Genomic DNA, 13820 nt, shown 5'->3' with positions numbered 1-13820 from the left:
TAGGGGTGGGAGCGGGGTATCATCTATTAGTGTGACAACGCAGTTGAGAAAGTTAAAACTATATTTAATTGCCTAAAGAGAGGTATCACAGGCAGAAATAGCAAAATCATATTACTTATAGAAAAACATGAAGTCTGTGTGTGTGTATGGGGGGGGGGGGGGGGGGTAGATAGAAGCCATTGTTCCCTCTAAGCTGAGCAGGAGTCCACCTCCTATAGTCCTGCCACTAGGGGGTGCTGTTACACTATCACATTTTCGATGATGACGGACAGGCAACTTCTGCAAGATTCCAGGGAACCTGCCTGTTCCTAGCAATTGAAAACACAATATTGAAGTACCACCCCAACTGGCAACAATGCAGTTGGAGGACTGTCACTCAGCATAGAGGGAACAGTGGTAGTAGGAGTCCTGGGGATCCTCCAACATCAGCACCAGAGATTCTCTGGGTGAGGGGGAATCCAGGTCAGTCAAGAGGTTTAGTCTCTTTGTGAAAAGATGGGGATACAAAGACTTACCCCTTAAATCTATAAGCTTAGTGCCTAAACTAATATTATAGAATACTACCACTTATGCACATAAATGTAACTTTCATGCACTAAGAGTTGGTGGGGCACTAAGCAGTGTTCTACAAGCTTAGCACCCAACCTGCATTAGCTGTGCATGGGTGGGTGGATCCTTTATTTATGTGCTTAAATAAGTTATGTGCTAAATTGCAACATTTACGAGCTAACATTTAAGCCTGCCTTTTACATGGCATAAATGGTGGCCTGTGGAGTAAATGCAGGGGGCATTCCAGGCCCATGTGCCCTGCATTTATAGCATAGGACAGACCCTAACTATATTGGCACCACACTACATTCATTGGCAGATAGTGTCAGAACACTTCCACTATCTGCTAAAGCATATGATGCGGTGTCAGGTCAATGCAATAAGTAAATAAAAAATAAATGCTGCAGTGCAGCACACGGGAACACCCTATCATCATCCCAAAACTTCCCTGATGAAGGTCCTCTGAACTGATTACCCCCAGCAAAGACCTGACTTCCCTGATCCATTCCACCCAGCGTAGATCTTGCCCTCCCCCCAAAGTACAGATCCAATCCTGCAAACAGACCCTCCAGCGTGAAGCCCCCAGTGAAGGTTCATCTCCAAGCACTGACCACACCACCCAAGCAGAGCCCCCAGCATGATCCTCCAGCACAACACCTCCCCCCTCCAGGATAGGCCCTGACCTGAAGCAGACTTCCTCAGCATGACTACCTCCCCAGCAGAGACTGCAACCTTCCTATTCACTGCCCAGAAGACTTACCTAGGAGTATCCCTAGCAGTCAGAAGGTCCAGGGTAGGTGTGACCCCCCTCTGACCCCGCCCCCCCCAGAGCTGTGACAGGATTAAACTGGCACCAATGCCCTCTAGAGGTAGGGGGTAAGAGCTTCCATAAAAGAAGTGCTGGCATCTACCTCACAATTGAACCTGGGATAGCTGCTAAACACATCTTAGTAAGCAGGCCCATTGGATAATAACATGAAAAAAGAGAATCCATAACTAACTATAACACACCACCATTTTACACTTATTCTGAATATCTTCCTTACATAACTGCCTAAATCTTCTTGTCATCCTTGATATTTTTGTAACACCAACTGTATCTTTCTACCCTGGAATGGCGATGCCATAACAGGTCTTTGTAAGCCACATTGAGCCTGCAAATAGGTGGGAAAATGTGGGATATAAGTGCAATAAATAAATAACATAAATAAATAAATAAGTAGATTTTGGACACGTAGAGAGGCATTTTCAATATGACACCCAAGTAAAAAATAAAAATAAAAAAAGCCTATCTTAAAACGCGCAGGTATCATGGGTCGTCAAGAAAGACATTTTTCAATGTTCCAAAATTCACCCCAAAAACATCCACAATTAAGACACACCACAGACTAACATGGACGTCATCAGAAAGTCATGTCTGTCAATGAAAAATCACCCTCAGAAAACATAAGTACATAAGTACATACATATTGCCATACTAGGACCGACCAAAAGTCCATCAAGCCCAGCATCCTGTTTCCAACTGGCCAATCCAGGTCACAAATACCTGGCAAGATCCCAAAAAAGTACAAAACATTTTATACTGCTTATCCCAGAAATAGTGGATTTTCCCCACGTCCATTTAATAATGGTCTATGGACTTTTCCTTTAGGAAGTCGTCCAAACCTTTTTTAAACTCTGCTAAGCCAACCGCCTTTACCACATTCTCTGGCAACGAATTCCAGAGTTTATTTACACGTTGAGTGAAGAAACATTTTCTCCGATTTGTTTTAAATTTACTACATTGTAGCTTCATTGCATGCCCCCTAGTCCTAGTATTTTTGGAAAGCGTAAACAGACGCATCACATCTATCCGTTCAACTCCACTCATTATTTTATAGACCTCTATCATATCTCCCCTTAGCCACCTTTTCTCCAAGCTGAAGAGCCCTAGCCACTTTAGCCTTTCCTCATAGAGAAGTCGTACCATTCCCTTTATCATTTTCGTCGCACTTCTCTGCACCTTTTCTAATTCCAATATATTTTTTTTGAGATGCAACAATCAGAATTGAACACAATATTCGAGGTGCGGTCACACCATGGAGTGATACAAAGGCATTATAACGTCCTCATTTTTGTTTTCCATTCCTTTCCCAATAATACCTAACATTCTATTTGCTTTCTTAGCCGCAGTAGCACACTGAGCAGAAGGTTTCAACGTATCATCAATGACAACACCTAGATCCCTTTCTTGGTCTGTGACTCCTAACGTGGAACCTTGCATGACGTAGCTATAATTCGGGTTCCTCTTTCCCACATGCATCACTTTGCACTTGCTCACATTAAACGTCATCTGCCATTTAGACGCCCAGTCTCCCAGTCTCCTAAGGTCCTCATAATTTTTTCACAATCCTCCCGCGGTTAAAAAATGTTGCCTGCCAATGTGAGGATGTCTATGTACCATGTCTATATATGGTGCTGCATGTGGAAGGCCTCAACATGCTCTGAGGAGAGAGTCAAAATTCTCTGTGGAGGAGTTTCAGCTCCTTCTCCTCCTGTGTCTCAGGCATAGGAGAGAAATTTCCAATAGACACCACCACCTGCCACACCACAATGTCTCCATGAGGGCCAGGAAGCTCATCATGAGGTCCCTAGCCACACTGAATTTTCTGCTGTGCTATTATGAACTCAGCAACAGCCATGTGCAAGCACCACACCTTGCTAGGATCACATGCATCACCATCAGGTCCTCTCCAATGTCACCATAGGCCATAAATGCTGAAAAGGCCAGAACATGTCCCCCATGCCCATAAGCCCCCCATGCCAGGTTGAAATAAGAGGTTGCACTTCTCAGACACCTCCCACCTATGCACTGGGCTGTTGCTCCATGTCTGACTGGCCATCAGCACCTCCCTGCACAATTGCAGATGTCACCAAAAACATCCCCAAATTATTCACGCTGGCAATCTAATGCCAGGCAGCACCTCAGGCCATGCAGAGATTGCATACCACCTACCAAGCACCCAATCTGGCTCCCCTCAGCTGTCACAGGCTGTCTGAGGGGCCATAACAAAATATGTCAAGTTACAAAGGCCCACAACATAAATCCTGTCTCATGCACCTGGACCTGGAGACACTCCAGCACTTATACTGGTAGATCAGGAGGGAGGACCCAGCACTAATTTTGAATAACTTTCAGCTAAACAAGTTTCTAGAGCAGGGGTCCTCAAATGCAGTTTTCAAGGTCCACAAAATAGCCTGGTTTTCAGAATTTCCACAATGAATATGTATGAGATCTGTTTGTATGTAATGGACCTTGAGGACTGGATTTGAGGACCCCCTGTTCTAGGGGATGGGCCATTATTTATTTATTAGGATTTATTTACTGCCTTTTTGAAAGAATTTACTCAACGCAATACAGTAAGAAAAAAATCAAACATAAACAATACATAATTACATCAGTAAAAATATTCAAATAAAAATACAGAGTATGGCATAGTATACCACTTACAATGTTAACACAGTATGTAATAGAACATTTTAATAGACAGCGTAGGGTACAAGCAAAGAAGGAATATATAGATATGTAAGAGAGTAAGAGGAGTTAGAAAATAAGGTGACTAAAGAAAGTTTCACATGAGGTCAGAGAGATGATAAAATATTATCTCAGCTAGGGTAGAAGTGGATAAACATGTCCTGCTGCAGTATGTGCAGCCTTATGTCACTCCTTGTGTATGTGAGTGAGACTAACAAGTTAGTTACGACTTCCATTAAAGGCCTGGTTGAAGAGCCAAGTTTTTACCTGTTTCCTGAAGTAGAGATAGTCTTGTGTTAAGTGGAGCCTTTCAGGAAGTGCACTCCAGAGTGTGGGAGCTACTCCGGAGAAAGCTTGCTTGCGAGTATCACATTGTGTAATGTCTTTTGGAGAGTGTGGTTAGGGATACACTTTGGGAAGACCTTAGTGTCCTTAGAGGTGTGTAGAGGGTCATCCTGTTCAAATACTCGGGACCATTTCCTTTAAGGGTCTTGAAGATCAGACATAGAGTTTTAAATTTATCCCTGTATTGTACTAGTAGCCAATGAAGTTTGTGCAAAAATGGTGTGATGTGGTCATGTTGCTTGCAACCTTCTATGAGTCTTGCTGCAGCATTCTGACTCAACTGGAGCTGGTGCAGACCATTTGTAATCAGACTAGTGTAGAGTTATTAAGCTTTGGGAAATCAACATTTTGCTGCCACAAATGACAGGTGACACATTGCTATGTCCTGATCTGGACCTGGTGTGGCTGTACCATTGATTGACCTATAGCAGTTAGTAATGCTTCTTCAATAACTGACTCTCCCATGTGGGGTATTCCAGCACTCACGCACAGATAGGTCCTGCAATACCCTACCCCTTGCACATATTGTCATGGTAACAGGATGTTCATGCTGGAGGAAGGAGCGGAGGATCACAGAGCCTGTCAGTGCACAAGTGCTGGAAAGCTCTGCTGTGGATAGTTTTTACTAAAGAACTATTGCTGACTGTTATGGGTGATTGAAGGCACATCAGGAAAGGTAATGAGGAACCATGAGAGAAGAGAAGATCCAGGCAGAAGTAATGTGGGAAGGAGATCCCTCTCTGGTGATTTCAGGATGGGACAGTACAACCAAAAAAGTTTGATTTGTCTTTGGTTTCCTTGGTCGCTCTCCCACTTTTTTTGTTGTACTGTTGTATCTACCGTGGGGCGTTTTGAGTTCTCCGTTGTTTGGCGGATTTCCTCTTACGATTTCAGGATGGGACCATATCCCTCCCCCTCTAGTCTATGGGCAAGCATAGCTGAAATCCAGCCTTGGGAATAGGAGGTGATTTCTTATCCCAGAAATTTATAATCCAAGCCGTAATCTCTCTTCATCTTTGTGGATGAAGAGAAAAAGAAGTTCCATTGTTCATTTTCACAGTCCACTTTGGTCGAAGAAATAGAGTATCATCTTTCTTCTGCCTCTACTGCTACTAAAACATGGAACTACTTTGGTGGTAACAAAAGATAAAGATATACACTGACCCAGACAGATCTAAGGTTTTGCTAATGACCAAGACAGAATAGTGTTAGAATACATATTAAAATGTATGCTTACACGTCAAGAATAAAACAGGAGGGAAATAAATTATGGAAAACATGATTTTCCTCTCTTTCAGGGCAGAATCCTGTTACTAACCACAGATGAAAAGGTCAAGTTGATGGAAAAATACACCTAGAGAACATTATGTGTTTAAAACATTCATTAAAATGATATATCTACTGTTCCACAATTTCTCTAATGAATAAATTTGCATGCAATTACCTCCAGACTTCACTGACTTCCTTCCAATTTCCGTATTCTTTACCTTCTGATAAGGCCAGCTGATCTGAAAGGCATCTAAGGATAAAGATGAATGTAGAGCTGTTTGCATTTTTCTTGGAGAAAAATGCTGAATTTTCCTTAGTGGGACTTCAGCTAGTTATGTTCATCATAAAATTTTATTTTCAGTATAGCGCTTTAAGTGTTTATTTTCCAAAGTCTTATCATTCTTCTCTGGTGTTTTACTGTTGGGTTCCAGTTGTGTAAGCATCTTAGCTGCTATTTGAGTGATTTTAGGAATATTCCAACATATGTTTGGAGCAGGTCCAAAAATATATTTCAAGCATGCAGGATGCAGAATCACTGTACATGCTTTAATAAATTCATTCATTCTGCTCAAAACTGGTCCATAGATATAACTGTAGAAATATGCACAATATGTAGAAACACTATTTCATTTATTCCCTTCATTCAAGTTCACACACTGCTTTAGACACAGCACACATCAAAGAAACCCACTATCATGTGTACAGCCAATCATACATTCATTACAGACACATACGACTCTGCCATGCACATTCTGGACTCCATCACAATCACACATTTTACTGCCACATACCCAACTATACTATTTATAAATAACACAAATTCCCAGACATCTAATTAAATATATGAATAATCGTCTCCTTCTGAAGTTCATGCTCACTTCTTCTGTACCATGCACACAACCCGACATACAATTATGCCTTGTAAAATGTCACCATGTTTTATTTCACAAGAAATGAAAATTGTTTGTAGAAATGTTTACTTTGGATAAAATGATTACAATATCACTCTTTTCTCCTCTCCTTCTGAGGATATTGTTTCCTGGTGACAGAAACTGGGACCAGCTGGTGTTTCTTAGATGACTGGGAGTTTTCCTTCCTCAGCTGCTGATAGAGTTGCTTAAATAAAAGGTTCTCTCACTGTTGAACTAGCATGTAATGATGTAGCTAGAATAGAAAATAATGGTCAATGCACACCACAAATTAGAGCATGATGTCAAAGATGGCAAAGAAGTCTATAGGCAGTAAACAGAGTGCTGCATATCAAAGAGTCATCAAATACATTCCAGGTTAAAGCCAAGTGTGTGCATACATATACCTGGAGTGAAGGAGTTAGGAAATTTGTACCAGAAACTGTATGTCTATTGCCACTGAACTGTATGTCTATTGCCAGTAGGGCCAGCTCAAGTCATGAGCTAGGAGAACACTCTAGAAAGGAGAAAGAGGGGGGAGATGTGGGATTTTAGGAAGAAGGGGGATTGAGCTGGAGGGAGAATACATGACCCAGGGGGGCAAGGAAAGGGAGAGATGGAGGGAAGTCAAAGGTACATTGAGGACAGATGCTGGATTAGGGGGTTGTATAGGTAGTTATTGGACATAGGAAGTCAGAAAGGAGATGTTGGACCTGGAGAGAGTAGGGGAGTCAAAGGTACATGGAGGACAGGTGCTGGGTGGGGGGGTTGTATAGGTAGATGTAGGAAATAGGAAGGCAGTGGGAGGATGTTTAACTCAGAGAGGTAAATGGGGGTGGGGAAAAACTAGACATATGGAGAGATGTAAAGAGAGTGTGGGTGTTGGATAATGGGAGAGATCAGGAGAGTGTAGATGGTGGACACAAGGAAGGTAGGAATTTGGAGATATAGAGGAGATGGAAGGAGGATACTAAAGGATATAGAGAGATGGAAGGAAGATACTAAAGATGGGAGGCATATGAAGATGGAGATGCTGGACATAAGAAAGGCCTAGGGAGATGTTGAACACAGGGCAAAGGAAACAGGGATCTATATACAGACAGAGGTGATATGTTAGATACTAGGAAGCAAATGGAGACAGGGAATACAGGGAGATAGAATAGAGGGGAGATGCTGGACATAGGAGGAAACAGAGAGATGGAAGGGATATGTTGGACACAGGGGCATAGGAAAATGAACAGGAGATGCTATACATAGGAAGATGGAGAGTAGATTCTGGGCACAGGAGGATAGAAAGAAGGGGAGATATTGGATGAAGGGACAACATAGAGAGAGAAAATAGGGAGATGATGGACACTGAAAAGGGATAGGATGGGAGAGAGAAAAAAGAGATGCTGGACACAGAGGGGGGGGGGAGAGATGTTGAAGGGGGAGGGAAAGAAATACTAAGATGTTGGGTGTGAAGGGATAGGGAGAGTGGAAATGCTAGACAACAGGAGAGAGAACAAGAGATGCTAGATGGAGGACAGTAAAATTTGTGCATTGGTAATTTTGATCTTACATGGTCAGGCCCCAACATATATGTTGAGTCTAGTTAAGAAATTAGCAAAAAAATTGTAACATTTCCTCCAGACATTTTCTAGCCCTTCACTACCTAATTATGTCAAAGGTTAGATACAAGAAGACACTTTCACTTTTCAAGCCATGAAAAATTGGAATCTATTACCACACTCCTGTAAATCCTTGAACACGTTTTTATTTCAGAAAAATATACTCTATGTGAAGATTTAATATGGGATTGTTAATTTAATGTTTCTGTCTTTGTTGTTTAACCTGAGAATTGCTCAGTCTAGTCTTTTGTGAACTGCCTAGAACTAAATTACTACTACTACTACTTAACATTTCTAAAGTGCTACTAGGGTTACGCAGCGCTGTACAATTTAACATAGGACAGTCCCTGCTCAAAGAGCTTACAATCTAAAGGACACGTGAGCAGTCAGTCTGATAGGGGCAGTCAAATTGGGGCAGTCTGGATTTCCTGAAAGAGTTAGGTGCCGAACGCAGCATTGAAGAGGTGGGCTTTAAGCAGAGACTTGAAGATGGGTAGGGAGGGGGCTTGGCGTAAGGGCTCGGGAAGGTTGTTCCAAGCATAGGGTGAGGCGAGGCAGAATGAGCGGAGCCTTTGTAATGTAATATACAAATATAAAGTAAGGTGGAGGAGAAGAACAGAGGAGGAGAGGGGGAAAGGTGCTGGGCATGGGGGAGGGAATACTAGAATGATGGGCTCCACCTTAACCAGGGTGGGACCAGGCTGCTAGCATTGGCATTTAAAAAGGAGAAAGAGCAGCTTTTAAACTAGAAACTGGGGGAAGGCCGACAGTCATTCAAAAGTGCAAAGTTCAGAAAAAGGTATCTTTCAAAGATATGACCAGAACAGGGAAGATATGTTATCCCGATAGCAAGGTTGCAATAGAGATCACTATAGACCAGGGGGCTCATTTTCAAAGCACTTAGACTTACAAAATTACCAGAAGGTTTGAGAGTGGCCAATGTAACGCCAATTTTTTAAAAAGGATCCAGAGGTGATACAGGAAATTATAGACCAGTAAGCCTGACATTGGTGCCAGGCAAAATGGTAGAGACTATTATAAAGAACAAAATTACAGAGCATATGCAAAAGAATAGATTAATGAGACAAATCCAATATGGATTTTGTGAAGGGAAATCTTGCCTAACCAATCTACTACATTTCTTTGAAATGGTGAACAAAAATGTAGATAAAGGTGAGCTGGTTGATATTGTGCATCTGGATTTTAAACGGTATTTCATAGAGCACCTCATGAAAGACTCCAGAGAAAACTGGAGAGTCACTGAATAGAAGGTACTGTCCTATTGTTGATTAATAACTGTTTAAAAGATAGAGAACAGAATAGGGTTAAATGGTCAGTATTTTCAATGGAGAAGGTTAGATAGTAGAGTTTCTCAGGGGTCTGTGCTGGGACTGCTCTTTTTAATATATTTACAAATGATCTAGAGATGGGAGTAACTAGTGAGGTAACTAAAGTTGCTGATGACACAAAGTTATTCAAAATTGTTAAATCGCAAGAGGATTGTGAAAATTTACCTTATGAGACTGGGAGACTGGGCATCCAAATGGCAAATGATGTTTAATGTAAATTGGCCTGATTTTGTTGTACTGGCTTCCTTCGCTGCTGCGGAGATCTGCTATTCATCTTACCACCTGTTTCGGTCTGTAGTGCTGGCGGGGAGCTCCGGCCGACATTGCTCATCACCTGCGTGTCGGTGGGCCGGCTGTCAGCCCGTTCGCTATGTCGGTGTCACCTGTGTTGTTGGTCTCGGGGGCCCTTGGGTTAACCGCTGGCGCTTGGTCGTGGATCGGCTCCTTATCGCTGGACCTGTGCCTATCTTGGACTGGGGTGCCGTGGGAGCCCGACTGGGCTGTTGTCTGTCTCGTTGGATCTGCTTGCTGGCCAGCTGCGGTCTGCCCTGTTTGTACTGTGAGCGTTGGCATTTGTTCCTGGCAACAACCTCTCTGTTCTCCCTCTCCAAGACTGATGACCTCCGGTTGGACCTCCCCCGGTTCCCGTTTCATCTCTCCGGGCCACTCCTGCTTCTGTGGACAGTGCAGAAGCAGTTTTCAACACTGCTTGCAACATGCTATTCCGGCTTGGCCAGTTCAGCCTCTTCACATCTTTTCTTGCCTTCACCGGTTCTAGTTGTGGCCTGCTTCTTTCTCCTGGTCTGGATGGGAATTTCACCAGCTCCCCATCATGGATTGCCTTGCATGCGGATGCATGACCATGTACAAGCTACTTTGTGCGTCTCAGCATCTGGAGTCCTACACAGACCAGCCTATCTCTGACTGCCATCTTCAGATAGTCTCTCTTACCCTTTCCGTGTGCCTTCTAACCCTATTCCTTCCCTCCTATTTCATGTAATTTCATGCAATTGTATTTGTGCAATCTTGTAAGCCACTTTGAGTCTGCATCCCTGTGGAAAAAAGTGGGGTATAAATGTGCAAATAAATAAATAATGTGAACAAGTACAAAGTGATACATGTGGGAAAGAGGAAGCTAAACTATAGTTATGTAATGCAAGGTTCCAGATTACGAGTCATCAACCAGGAAAGGGATCCAGGTGTCATCGTTGATGATACGTTGAAAACCTCTGCTCAGTGTGTGGCAGCAGCTAAGACAGCAAATAGAATGTTGGGTATTATTAGGAATGGAAAACAAAACTGAGAATGTCATAATGTCTTTGTATTGCTCCATGGTGCGACTGCACCTTGAATACAGTGTGCAATTCTGGTCACTGCATCTCAAAAAAGATATAGTGGAATTATAAAAGGTACAGAGAAGGGCAATGAAAATGATAAAAGGGAAGGGATAACTTCCCTATGAGGAAAGGCTAAAGTGGCTAAGACTCTTATGGTTGGAGAAAAGACGACTGAGGGGAGATATGATAGAGGTCTATAAAACAGTGAGTGGAGTACAGTAGAATGGGTAGGTGCGAATCGTTGTTTACTCTTTCCAAAAATACTAGGATTAGGGGGCACACAATGAAGATTCAAAGTAGTAAATTTAAAACAAAATGGAGAAAATATTTCTTCACTCAATATGTAATTAAACTCCGGAATTCATTGCCAGAGAATGTGGTGGAAGTTGTTAGCATATGAGGAAAGGCTAAAGACGATAGGGTTCTTCAGCTTGGAAAAAAGATGGCTGAGGGAGGATATGATTGAGATCTTCAAAATCCTGAGTGGTGTAGAACAGGTAAAAGAGAATTGATTTTTCACTCTTTCAAGAAGTAGAAAGACCAAGGGACACTCAATGAAATTATATGGAAATACTTTAAAAACAAATATGAGGAAATATATTTTTACCCAAAAAATAGTTAAGACCTGGAACTAATTGCTGGAGGATATGGTAATAGTGGTTAGTGTATCTGGGTTTAAAAAAAAGGTTTGGACAAATTCCTGGAGGAAAAGTCCACAGTCTGCTGTTGAGATAGGCATGGGGGAAGCCACTGCATATCCTGAGGTTGGTAGCATGGAATGTTACTATTATTTGGGTTTCTGTCAGGTACTTGTGACTTGTACTGGTCACTGTTGGAAGCAGGATACTTGGCAAGATGGACTATTGATCTGACCCAGTATGGCTATTCTTATGTTCTTATGCATATCCTTACCTGGATGTTTCAATTCCAATCTCTACAATCTATGTATAATGGGGCTCTTCTGATAAAATAATAGTGATATGTGTGTAGGAGATTCTCTACATGAGACTGCTGATGTGCATATTTTTGTAATGCTATATTTTTAAATTTCTTAATATGAATATTATATTTAGAAATTCAAGACATATTGGACTGAGGTCCAGGTCTTTTCCTTTTAAACTGAGTATATCTCACCATCTTTTGCTTGAATTTGAGGCACAACATTTGGCTCATTTTCGAAAGAGAAGGACACCCATCTTTCAACAGAAATTGGAAGATAGGCATCCTTCTCACAGGGTCATCCAAATCAGTATAATCAAAAGACAATTTTGGGTGTCCCCAACTGCTTTCCGTCACAGGGATGGCCAAAGTTCAAGGGGGCATATCGGAGGCGTAGCGAAGGTGAGACCTGGGCATGCCTAAATCATGGATGTCCTCGACCCATAATGGAAAAAAAGGGCATCCCTGACGAGCACTTGGACGACTTTACCTGGTCGTGTTTTTCTTACAACCAAGGCACAAACAGGTGCCTGAAATGACCAGATGACCACCGGAGAAAATTGGGGATGACCTCCCCTTACTCCCCCTGTGGTCACTAACACCCTCCCACCCTCAAAAAATATCTTTCAAAATATTTTTTGCCAGCCTCTGTGCCAGCCTCATTTGTCATACTCAGGTCCGTGACAGCAGTATGCAGGTCCCTGGGGCACTTTTAGTGGGTACTGCACTTCAGACAGGCGGACCCAGGCCCATCCCCCCTTTACCTGTTATGTTTGTGGAGGAAACAGCCAGCCCTCCAAAACCCAGTAGAAACCCACTGTACCCACATCTAGGTGCCCCCTTCACCCGTAAGGGCTATGCTAGTGGTGTACAGTTGGGGTAGTGGGTTTTTTTTTGGGGGGGGGGGCTCAGCACACAAGGTAAGGGAGCTATGTACCTGGAAGCAATTTATGAAGTCCACTGCAGTGCCCCCTAGGGTGCCTGGTTGGTGTCCTGGCATGTCAGGGGGACCAATGCACTAGAAATGCTAGCTCCTCCCACGACCAAAGGGCTTGCATTTGGTCGTTTCTGAGATGGACATCCTTGGTTTCCATTATCACCGAAAATCAGAAACGACCAAGTCTAGGGACATCCCTGGACATCCATCTTGTTTCGATAATATAGGTTTCCCCGCCTCTCCATCGGGACGTTTTGCAAGGACGTTCTCAACAAAACTTGGATGTCTTTTTCGATTATGCCCCTCCATATGTCTGTTATCATCTAGCATGGTCTGGATCTGTACTTGTGGAGGCAGAAAAATTCAGAGAAGACAGGTGAGGATAGATTAGGGTCTGTCTCATATGGTTGATTAGTGTTACTGTATTTCAACTTGATCCAACTAGCGGACCAAAGCGATTTACACATTTTTTAAAAATTCATAAAATGAGGAAAGGGATCCCAATATATTTAGATAGGAAAGAAATAGTCCGACAGACAAGGAGACATATGAAATAACACTTAGGGAAAGATGGGAGACTCACAGGAGGTACTGTGTGTATACACGAGAGCAGGTTAGAGCATATGCCTGTAGGCTGATTCAAAAAAGTGAGTCTTTAAAGCGGCCTTAAATTTAGAGAACTACCTCTTAGCACAAAGCAGGAAGGGTAGGTCATTCTAAAGTTGTGGGGCTAGGAAGAAAAAGGCAGAATGTCTGTTAGACTCCAAGTCAGTGCAGCAAGGTAGAGGTAATATTGTTTATTGTTTGCATGTCACTTACAGGCTTAGTTTTGAAAGACGCCCATATTTCGACCCAAATCGGGAGATGGGCGCCTTTCTCCCGTGGGCGCCCAAATCGGTATAATTGAAAGCCGATTTTTGGCGCCTCCAACTGCAGTCTGTCGCGGGAACGAACAAAGTTGATGGGGGCTTATCAGAGGCGTGGTGAAGGCGGGACTGGGGCGTGTTTATCGGCCGAGGAGAGATGGGAGCGCTCGGCCAATAATGGAAAAAAGAAGGGCGGC

This window comes from Microcaecilia unicolor, chromosome 1, assembly GCF_901765095.1.
Source record: "Microcaecilia unicolor chromosome 1, aMicUni1.1, whole genome shotgun sequence".
NCBI lineage: Eukaryota > Metazoa > Chordata > Amphibia > Gymnophiona > Siphonopidae > Microcaecilia > Microcaecilia unicolor.
The sequence above is the reverse complement of the archived record's forward strand: the minus strand, read 5'-3'. Positions refer to the sequence as shown.